Genomic DNA, 12,330 nt, shown 5'->3' with positions numbered 1-12,330 from the left:
AATATCAAATCTCGGACATCGCCGTGGCCGGAAAAAGATCCTGCAAGAGCGGGACCAACCACGACTGAAGAGAATCGTTCAACGTGAAAGAAGTGCGACCCTTCCGCAAATTGCTGTAGATTTCAATGCTGGGCCATCAACAAGTATCAGTCTGCGAATCATTCAATGAAACGGCATCGATATGGGCTTTCCGAGCCGAAGACCTACTCGTGTACCCTTGATGACTGCACGACACAAAGCCTTACGCCTCGCCTGGGCCAGTAGACACCAACATTGGACTATTGATGACTGGAAACGTGTTGCCTGGTCGAACGAGACTCGTTCAAATTGTATCGAGCGGATAGACGTGGACGGATACGGAGAGAACCTCATGAATCCATGGACCCTGCATGTCAGCAGGGGACTGTTCAAGTTGGTGGAGGCTCTGTAATGGTGTGAGGCGTGTGCAGCTAGAGTGAGACGGGACCCCTGATACGTCTAGATACGTCTCTGATAGGTGACACGTACGTAAGCATCCTGTCTGGTCAGCTGCATCCACTCATGTCCACTGCGCATTCCGACGGACTTGGGCAATTCCAGCAGGATAACGCGACACCCAATACGTCCAGAATTGCTACAGAGTGGCTCCAGGAACACTGGAACACTCTTCTGTGTTTAAACACCTCAGCTGGCCACCAAACTACCCAGACATGAACATTATTGAGCATATCTGGGATGCCTTGCAACGTGCTTTTCAGAAGAGAAACGTGCTTTTCAGAAGAGACTTCTACCCCTTCGTAATCTTACGGATTTATGGAAAACCCTGCAGGATTCGTGGTGTCAGTTGCCTCTAGCATTACTTGAGACATTAGTCGAGTCCGTGCCACGTCGTACTGCAGCAGTTCTGCGTGCTCGCTGCGGCCCTACACGATATTAGGCATGTGTACCAGTTTCTTTGGCTCTTCAGTGTATTTGCGTTGCCTTTTATTTTGTTAAAGATAAAATTTCACAATTTCATGTCATTACCTATTCAATTAATAGTTTCATATAGAAAAAGTTAGCAATAATTGGTTAACCCGATGCCAGAAAATTGTGTTTACATTTCTTTCCAAATAGCGATTGAAGTATGGAGGGATTGTTTCAGCTGTTTACATGTCCTTGACCGAGGGGGTCTCGGCCTCTCTGCCAGAGCAGCACGCTTGAGAGACCGACACACACATAAAAGGCTAGGGATATTTCATTAAGGAACTAAAGAAACTAAAATTCCGATCAAACCACATCCTGGCCAGCTATAATGTTATTTCCTTGTTTGCCAAAGTGCAACTCAGTGATTCTCTGGGGCATATTCGTTCCATTTTCCCGCAGGAAATAACCAAGCTATTTCCCGCTTGTCTCAGCACGAGCTACTGTGTGTGAAATGGCGATTTCTACGAACAGCTGGAAGGCGTTGCCATGGCTAACCCACTTACTCCAATGGCAACCAACTCCTACATGGAGCATTTCGAAAGACAGGCGCTGAAATTGGCGTCTTGTGATCCGAAGGTGTGGCATAAATACGTCGATGACACTTTCGTCAAGTAGCGGCATTGTGAGGAACAGCTCGGAGACATCCTAAGACTTCTGAGCTGTCACCATGGCTACATAAAATGACAGCGAATACTGAATGAAATTCAGAAAGTGATTAATAAGAGCCTGCACGAGGGTTTGTCAGTATACGACTGGTATTGCTTGTGTACCATATCCATGCATGAACAAGAACACAAAACTCTGTATAACGAAAGACGTGATGCAGCACCACTTGACGTTCATCACCTCAAAACTGAATTGGTTTTGTGGTGTCACCGCCAGACACCACACTTGCTAGGTGGTAGCCTTTAAATCGGCCGCGGTCCGGTAGTATACGCCGGACCCCCGTGTCGCCACTGTCAGTGATTGCAGACCGAGCGCCGCCACACGGCAGGTCTAGAGAGACTTCCTAGCACTCGCCCCAGTTGTACAGACGACTTTGCTAGCGATGCTACACTGACAAATACGCTCTCATTTGCCGAGACGATAGTTAGCATAGCCTTCAGCTACGTCATTTGCTACGATCTAGCAGGCCGCCATTACTAGTTATATTAATGTATCATCAAGAGCGATGTTCTACAATTATGGATTAAAGTTAAGTATTACAGCAACTGCGTCCGTTTTTCTAAGTTCTCATTTCCTTGTAATGTTCCAGACCTCACGCCAGTGTGCGTGAGCTTAACACGTGCCTTTCGGCTACCGGTCATAGTGGATTGGCTGTCTGGCCAGTCCACTACAGGTTTAAGCACGTACAGCCATCTGATAAGGTCGAGAAAAACTTGTCGGGTTTCAAACAAAATGATGTGAACCTATTCACTTTTTCCTCTGCCTTTATTTGTTCATTTCCTTCTTGGTTCTCACGGATTATTCCAGTCATAACAAAATCTTATGGATTATTTGAACAATTACACCGAACGCAACAGGTTCTCCCGTTACACCATGATTTTAAACCTTTGACTTCTTCGGTTGTAAAAGCACTATTGTTGCTCTTGGAAATGTGCCGAGTGGTTATAGAGGTAAGCTACCATGATGCTCCTTGTTGGTGACGAAGGTAGGAAACTGAAACATCCCATGGAAACGAAAATGAGCGTTTGGCATCATTGGCCGGGAAGACCTTTACGGGGCAGGACCGGCCGCCTTCGTGCAGGTCTTATTACATTCGACGCCACATTGGGCGACCTGCGCGCCGGATGAGGATGAAATTTTGATGAAGACAACACAACACCCAGTCACTGAGCGGACCAGATCCCCGACCCAGCCGGGAATCTAACCCGGGCCCCTTAGGACGGCAGTCCGTCACGCTGTCCATTCAGCTATCGGGGTGGACGAAGCATCCCATTAATTACCATGTCAGTGCATCGCATATATGAAATTGTTAAAAACACCATAAGCGGTTTCCGGAATTTTCTACTGTTTTTCTTGTTGTAAGACAGGATGTGTTTTATGCAGCATTTGTAAATACTGTAAATTGTACATATTTAAGTGGTATGTAATATATTAAAGCTATTTGGAGGATACTGTTAATTCTTCAGTTACAGACTTATATGGTTAATAAAATTCTGTAAGCTTTTAAAACTAGTTACATAATGTGTGGACAGTTAAGCCATGCTTTATCGGTCGTGCACTATCATGGAACAAGTTAAATTTGTAAACGAACTTAGAGTCTTTAATATCTTAACAATTTTTCCTGTCTTGAAAATGGAAATTTGTATTAGTTACCAATAGCATCAGTTTGAAAATGTTTTTAACCTGTAACTAGATTTCGATAATACTTCTTCTTAATCTGATTTCACTTACCGATTACTGGAGTGTAGTAGAGCAATAACGTAACACGCAGGCTATTAATGTAGTACTGACAAGATATTGTATATTGCAGCACTTTTGAATTTGAATATAACATTTCTTCCTGGGTACATGACCATGTTGTACCTAGGAACCGTTTTTTCGCTTTTGGAAAAGACTTACTTTTCCAAAGTAATGTTTCTAATTCAAGAAAAAAGACTCCAGCATGGATGAAGTGAATGCTATCATTTCAAAATGGAATAAGAATATAAAATAATATTCCATTACAGGGCTCGTTACAGGCGAAAATCTGAAATGTGTTTCAAGGCACAACACTCGCCCGTACTGTATATAGTGAATATAAATGGAAACAGCTAAATCACCTACTTAGTAGCAGATATAGGGCCAAATTAAATGAGATTTTTTAAGCGAAAGAGGGCAGATGACAATGAACTGGATGACATGCAGATATTGCGGTAGGACACTGTGACGGAATTGCAGAACAGAGAACAAACACGAACTTCGACACCAGCCATACATGATTCTTCCGGGTAACAGTGGAGCAGAGACATGCCTTAACACAAACATAACTCATCTCTAACAAAATAAAATACTAACAAGGAGACGTTCCCAGCGGTGGCATCGAATTTTTGGAAACCATCTACGTACACCCTACAGTCATCCATGCTGGTGGGCGCTTATTTGCGAGTAATTGACAAAAAAACGTTTCAGAATTTTGCATTACGCTCAACAGCACTAAAAAAGCTTTATAGTATTAGTTGGTTGCATGGTGTAATTGATGCAATTTTTTTAGCTGTCACCTTATTTATGTCATTTCATTGTAAGCTAGTCATTTTTGTTACTGTTTTCGTGGAATAATAATAGTATGTGTATATTAAAAAAGGTGGGGTAAGGCCTTTACATACAGAAGGTCGTGGGTTCAAATCTAGTCGGGTACTGTAATTTTTTTTGTTTTTCATTTTTATCAAAATGACTTTGATCATTATTTTTATTCAGTTAATTTGTTTAAATGCAGTTTTTTATTCCATTATCACATCATTTTACTCATCATATCAACTTCATCATTTGCTTTCATTTTTCTTGCTATCATTCCTTCTCCACTGGAAATCTTCGTCCATGTGATATTAACTAATTTTATGCGTGAATTTCGATTTAATTTCTTCCTTTTATCATCCTATTTTTTCGTTCATGTTATTGCACTCATTATTCCTATTCCTTATTTTCCTTGAATTTCGTTTTACTTATAATCTCTTCATCTGTGTTATTGTGTACGTAGCGCAAAAGGAATGTAGGCTATGTTTCACATGTTTGTATGACGATTACCATAAAAAGATTTGTACATCTTGTAACTAAAAGTACATTGGTATAATTACAGAGTCATTATAAATAGATTTTTCGTCTTTTATTTTTAATAAGTAGATCAGCACTTTAAAATATTTAAATATTATAATAGATAAATATAATTACATTCACACTCACAAAAATTCCGAGTGGAAAATGAATGATATAAAGAAAAATTGAGACCAAAAGAAAAACTTCATATGATGATCAAAATGATTTGATATAGAAATAGAACTAGAAAATTACATTTAAACCAACTAATTGAATGAAAACAATTATCAGAGTCATTTTGACAAATATTTCAAAACAAGAGGAGTATAAAGCAGATTATAACCCACTACACCATTCTCCCAGAGAAACTCAATCATTATGGTATCAGAGACACTGCAGATAACTATTTTTCATCCTGTCTAGCTAAAATGATATAGAACGTCGCATTAAGACACCCAGCAAGTTAACGCAACGAATGGGGAATAATCACCACAGGTACATCACAGGGTACTATACCTGGTCCAATCTTGTTCTTTTTTTATATAGAGTGATTTGCATAAAATTTAAAGTCCCTTTTGTTTCGTAAACAGTTCAGAATGCCAAAACGAAGTTTTAAGCAAATAATAGTATTTAGAGCATGGGCATTGCTAGGGTAGTGCAACCGCCAAAAGCAAGAAAAATATTTAAATTAAAATTAAAATAGAAAACACTACATACATTGATGTATTATTGCAAATGTCCTTAGCATGTTGGTGATCAAAACCTGTCCTTGTCGTTTCATGCGACCTACGTGGATCAGATTATGCCAATAGATCACAGACAGCCAGTTGCTGTAAGACGCACACATGATTTCTGTCAGTACACAATCCCAGAATCTGTCGCAGTCACATTGTCAGTAAAGTATATTGATAAACTGATTAATCTTAACGCTACTTCTATGTCGCAATTTTAGGTCGATCAGCTGTTAATTTTTTTGGCCTGGTCCTTGATATTGATGCTGGACCAGGAATGTTGTTCTAAATTGGCATCTAGGATTCTGAATTTTCTGTAGGTCTTATGGATTCACAGTGACTGTACTCAATATTCGGATATTGTATCAGTAATTATTTAATTAATTATAAAAATGGGTCCACCTGTTATAAAAAATAAAGTGTTTCTCGATTTCTTCATCAAACGTTTGCCAACACATGTGCAAACCTCAATATTTGGTTATTCTTTCAGTAAGTAATTAACTACAAGAACAAGTCCACCTGTTTTAACATAAAAGCTTTTTTTCGATTCCTTCCCGAAACGCTTTCCGGCAGACCTGCACCATTTACAGTGTTTTCAAATATTTGAAAAACAATGAGAGTGGAAAATTAAGTTAAAATATTTTCGTTATTTACAGCAGATTCATTCATTTTAGCTGGGCGGTCTATCTTAAAGATCATTACTGTTCTGGAAGATGGGTAAATCCAAAATAATCACAGACTATTTGTGCTGCGAAAAATTTTTTCTCCACATGTACTCACAATTGTTTTGGTGGTTCTGTCTCTCTTCATGTAGAAGTTCCTAACGTGAAACAAACACTATGTAAATCTTGTCTATCGATGGAACCACAATTAATCAGGCACTCGTTTCAGAAGACGCAATGCTTATGTTCATACTATACTGCCTAGCAAAAAGTCAAATACCTAGAAGCCATGGACGGATGCCAATATAGTTTCATACATGTACACGTCATAAGCAAATATGTAAAAGATTGGAGTTGCAAATCTCTATGAAAGGTAGAATGGCCATCAGATTGTAATAGTGTTTTTCGCATTCAGTGTTGTTACCAAACCTAGTAGGGTATATGAGGGCGAGAAAACTGTCTGATATTGAGTGATTACTGTGAAGGATACGGAGATGCCACAAACTCGTGTAGGATAGCGGTGTCAACATCTGGTAGAGAAAGAGGCCTCACTGCAGGTCACTGTGGGTCTTCATTTGGCTGCCTGGGCAATCGTTCAGTATTCAGATTTCTGGGGCGTATAGATGAGACAGTGGTCTGATATTGGACTGTATGGGAATGTGAGAGCAGGAACGTTCATTGTCAAATCTTTGAAGCGATATTAGCAAATCTTTGTAAGTTATTCCAGGATTATCCCAGTATATTCTATAGTAAGTATGAATTAACCATAATACAGTTTTTCATGTCTTGGCACACTTCACATCTCTAAATGGTTTCAGTGATGCAAGATTTGCGGAGAATATTGTGATAATACGTCCAACATTTGTCAATGTAGTGAAGGCAATATCCTTAAATACAGATTGTCCACATTCACAACAGAAGACTAGAGTGTTTATACCGATGTTTTGCATTTTGAGATATAATCACAAAATGCTTTACATGGCTGAAGCACTTTTAATTTATGCTACTCATTGCACAATTCCCGTGAGTGGTGAATAAAATTAAACACAGTCATTTAGTATTAACACTCATTCTGCAGTGCCTTTGGGGAAATTTTCTGATTATTCAAATTCTTTATGGACATCTATTGGCGTTATATCACAGTTTCGTTCTTCTCTGAACAATATGTCATGGCTATGGCGTTCATTCCTTAAAAATCTGTGGGCTGAGCAGGCATCTGAATCCTTTTGAAAAAAAACCTCAAGGCAAGAAGGTGGAGACATTGAATGCATTCAAATAGTAGGTCTTAAACGTTGTTACCCCAGTCCAGTCATAAATTATTAACTGAATAGAATTCTGACTTAAGGTTAACCTCAGCAATAGTTAGTTTACATCTGTCAAATTCTCTTGAATTACGTTTCAGGCTCCCCTTCCAGACAGTCTGCAACACAAGTGTACTGAATTGATGCATTTCTGTCTTAACAGTCCATATCTGTCTCAATGTATTTGGTAGTATGGGATTTTCAAACAGTTCCCATGAATAAAAATTTAACATCAGTTGAATATCAGCATTTAGTACCTTTAAAAATTTTAAATGATCCTCATCACTTAGCGAAATATGAGGCATTTTCCATATTAATTTCTCAAGCATAATTTTATTCTCTTCATGGGCGCTATCTCTGGATGTATGAGTTATTATCGGTTGCACTTCATACGAGGATTAGTTCTTGCTTTTCATTCATCATAACAAGTTTCATGTAGTCGAAGTATCGCATTACCATCTTGGGCAGTATACAATTGCCAAAGTGCTTGTAGCCACTTGTCGATACATCTATGACCTATCCTGCTGTTTTCAAACCGTTCATGAGTTAATTTGATGTCAAAACATATTTTAAGAGTTGATGTGGTTCTAATATTTCTTGCACCATCAATTTGAACACTATTCAGTTCATAATATCTAATTTCTTCAAACAGGAAGGCGAAAGCACCATGTGTAAGTTGCAATGTCACTACAGCATTTCCAACTTTTTATAAAAATTTTACTTCCATGTATAGGAAGCTGTTGCTTGGAAATGATAAAGCATCCTGATGTTTGTAAAATAACAGCTTAAATTTCACCAAAAAATTTTAACATTTTAAGTAAAACAGTGACTACGAAAGTCGATACATAAAAATATGGGGCATTTTCCATATTAATTTCTCAAGCATAATTTTATTCTCTTCATGGTCGCTATCTCTGGATGTATGAGTTATTACTGGTTTCAAAATTTGTCAAAACTATAAATGTATGCAATCCATGTTAAATGTCCTTGAAAATCTGTAAAAAATAAAATTAATGGTCGATTTTGTTTAAAGAAACCAGAAGCAATATAAGGAAGATATTTTATAAACAAGCTGACTATAACAGTCATAGGCTATTTAAAATTATAAGTTTCTTTTGACAATGTGTCTGAGAAAGACAGGGATTCACTTTGGGTTTTCAATCTGTGGTTGTATCTTGCGGTTGTATGGATGACCTTGGTTCTTGGGGAAGGATGGAACGAAAAGAGAAAAGATAGCAGTCACAGACAGGGTAGCATGGTGTACCTAAATGGTTGCACTATGTCTGGCGATGTAAAGTTTCTGGGAGTGCTAAAACGGTGCTTATGCAAGTGAAAGTTGGTGTGGCAGTACAGTGGCCTTTGTGTCCTAAAGTCGTCTCTGGAATTTGTGGGTGTCGGACAGCAAGAATATCCAACATTTATATTATATGGAATTTGGAGCCAAATCAATATTGAGGAAAATGGCTCCCACAAACTACATGGTAGTAACAAATAAATTCTATCTCACTGGAGACGTGAAAAGCCTATCCTGTTATCAATCTGCAACTGTCATCTACAACACCACAGTGACTGTGATAACTAAGGCAAGACTTGTTATTAAATTCAAGTAATCAGAAGTGTAATGGCTATTATAATCCCAAGTGTCATATCTAATTATTGATTAGATTCAGCTTTGATCTAAAGTGTTTGTGAAAGTCATTCTCCTGTAGTAACAAAATGAATCTTCATTTCCTAATTAAGTTGTTTAAATAATTTTGAGAAATCTGTATAGTCAAAAAAACTCATAAAATAATTTCAGAATCTCAACAAAGAAAAATTGTTGCAAGTGTATGCATCCATATAATGAAATCTTCAATTTATAAAATATAAAATTATTGGTCACATTGATGATGCACTTGGATTGAAAAAGTTTGTGACCTGGTACCTGCCATACCTAATTTTTCTTGCAAAATCTGGCCCAAACCTCTTCCGTGGCTACTTCCTAGCAACAGAACTTTCCTCCTACTTTCTACTTTTTTTGAAACAGTTGGTTTCCTAATTGAAGTCTGTGGGGTATTCACTATGCCTACATCTGCTTGAGCCTCTTCCTTACTTAACTCAGGCAACAGGCCAATCTATTTCTTGTGCCAACAATGAAACTGTCAGATACTTTTCTCTTTCCGTGGCCCATTCCTCGCTACCACTTGGCACATGTCTTCGCCCTTCTCCCCCTTTATCCCCAACAGTTCCTCCCTAGCACACCTGGCACAATCCAGTTCAGCCTTAAGGGCTCTAATCTTTCCTTGCCAAACAGCTATTTTCCTGTTCTTTGAGTATGCATTGCAAGAAATACTGACTCTCAATTCACCCTCAACTAATTTTGTAACAAACTTCTTGCAAATAAAACAATTGAGAACAGTTATCAATCAAATAAAGTGTTTGCTCTAACCCATTTTTTCCAACTGTATATACTAAAAATAAGAACTTATATATCCATGGAATATGTTACATGTTTGCACACCATCCCCGTGAGTGTGGCACTATGAGACTGCAATCCCAGCTATTGCCTCACATGAGTATCAACCCTGTTCCCGTACCATTCACACCTGTCACAATACCAAGAACAACTCCCTTCAACACCGCACCCTGATCTTTTCCAACTATCCTCGAACTCATCCTGGTGTCTTGACATGTTGTTTCCAACATATTATGCAAAATAATGTTGTGTTTGCATGTGTTGTTTTCACAACTGACTGCATCAAACAATTTAAACCAAAATAAATTTTTCACCGGTTCACGTCACCCTGTGTAACAAAGTGAATGTGTACAAACTATTCGAATGTCAGTATCTACTATCATAATCCTATCTACACAAGAAAGTACTCTAACAAATACTGTTGCAGTAAATGAACTTTTCAAATCTGTTTATAAATTCCAGACATGTATAACCAATTTAAACCAAAATAAATTTTTCACTGGTTCACGTCACCTTGTGTAACAAAGTGAATGTGTACAAACTATTCGAATGTCAATATCTACTATCATAATCCTATTTACACAAGAAAGTACTCTAACAAATACTGTTGCAGTAAATGAACTTTTCAAATCTGTTTATAAATTCCAGACATGTATTACCAATGAACACATAGCTCTTTTGTGAATTACTGAGTGAGGAAAAAGTCTGAAAAAGCTTTGTTCCTGGTTTTCAACGGTTTTCCTCAGAACCTGCACCAGAGTGTTAATTAAAATTCCATTCACTTAAAATGCAAGTAATGTGATAGTGCTTATATTTATCAACCCTGATAATAAAGTGGTAGTGTGGTATTACTAGGAATCCAATTATAGGTTCCAATTATTGTCATACACAACCAGGTCAGTAACATTCAGTCATACAATCTCACACAAATTACAAGCTTAGAAACTTCATGAACCTTAGTGGTCCCAGAATGTTGCTAATCAAAATTTCATTACCACAGGGATCTAGTAATATATCCTATAAAGTAATGAGATTAATATTGTTATTGTCATTTATTTAACAAGCTAATTTCAGTTCTGTGTGGCAAAGAACAATAACTTTTTTTTTGTAAGTAAGTATTCACTCAACATATACTTCAAATATTTAGCACATCAACTCATTTGTAAAGTAATTAGAAGTTTGAAGCCTTTTATACATTGGAGTTCGATTGTTTAAAGAACTGGGGGTTTACTGGTCTATAAGAGAATCAAACATGCTGGTTTATTGGTTTATAATCTCCTAGTAGCTAGACAACGTTCGCTTAATACCGTTTTTTTTATTTTGCTTCCATAGAAAAAGTTATTTGGGTTGTTCAAGGTAAATGGGACACCCTGTATACTGGTGTAAGCTGCACCATTTTTTATTTATTGTCATATTGTTATGGGGCACACATGTCTTTTACCTGTGGAATACCTATTAGTTTCTTAGCACATACCAAAAATGTTTGCTGATAACATTCCCAGCAGTTGCATAATACACAATATCCAAATTTATATTCTGATTACTACTGTCATAATTAGATTATATGAGTGTTATCAGACAACGTCTCCGCTATACGCTAAGAAACCAATACACTATCTGATCAAAAGTATCTGAACATCTGCTAGCGTAAATATGCTGGTTTGAACCCCGCTACATGTACTTTCTTTGAGGTATCTGAATATCTGTGGAGGAATGGTAGTCCATTCTTCCTCAAGAGGCCAAACCAGGGAAGACTTATGTTGGACGCTGGGGTCTGGAGTGAAGTCGACGTTCTAACCCAACCCATTGAGTTCAGATAAGGATTCTGGTCACGCCAGTCCGTTTCAGGACTGGGGTTCAGATAAGGATTCTGGTCACGCCAGTCCGTTTCAGGACTGTTATTGTCCACAAGCCCTTGTGTCAGTACTACTGCTTGATAACAGTGTGCATTTCAAGGTGATATAATCATAATCTCCGATTTCTTCCACTACTACATGCAGTTCATACTACTATAAAATGTGTGCACACCCTTCTGCATGTAGCGTTTTCTTGGGTGCTATGAGGGGACACATCTTAACCACGAAACACATCTACTTACAATGACGCCACCACCTCCATATCTCACTGTTGGCACTATATGTTCTCCTGATGTCTTCAAATCCTTCCATTGGATAGCCATAGGATGCAGTGTGATTCATCATTAGAAATCACTCGTTTCCAGTCATTCACTGTCCAGTGGTGTAGCTTTTTACACAACATCAAGCAACGCTAGGCAGTGACTGCAGTAATATGTTCCAAATGAGGAGATGCTCGACCATTGTATCCCATTCTTTTCAACTCCCAGCACGCAGTCTTTGTGCTAGCTACACTGCTGACTGCTCTTTGGAGCTCATGAGTGAGTCCTTCCACTGATCCCATGCGATTTTTAATAAACATCCTCCATAATATTTGATGATCCATATCTGTCAGTATATGATGTTTGCCTGATCTTGCTTTAGCTG

This window comes from Schistocerca americana, chromosome 2, assembly GCF_021461395.2.
Source record: "Schistocerca americana isolate TAMUIC-IGC-003095 chromosome 2, iqSchAmer2.1, whole genome shotgun sequence".
In the NCBI taxonomy this organism is placed as follows: domain Eukaryota; kingdom Metazoa; phylum Arthropoda; class Insecta; order Orthoptera; family Acrididae; genus Schistocerca; species Schistocerca americana.
The sequence above is the reverse complement of the archived record's forward strand: the minus strand, read 5'-3'. Positions refer to the sequence as shown.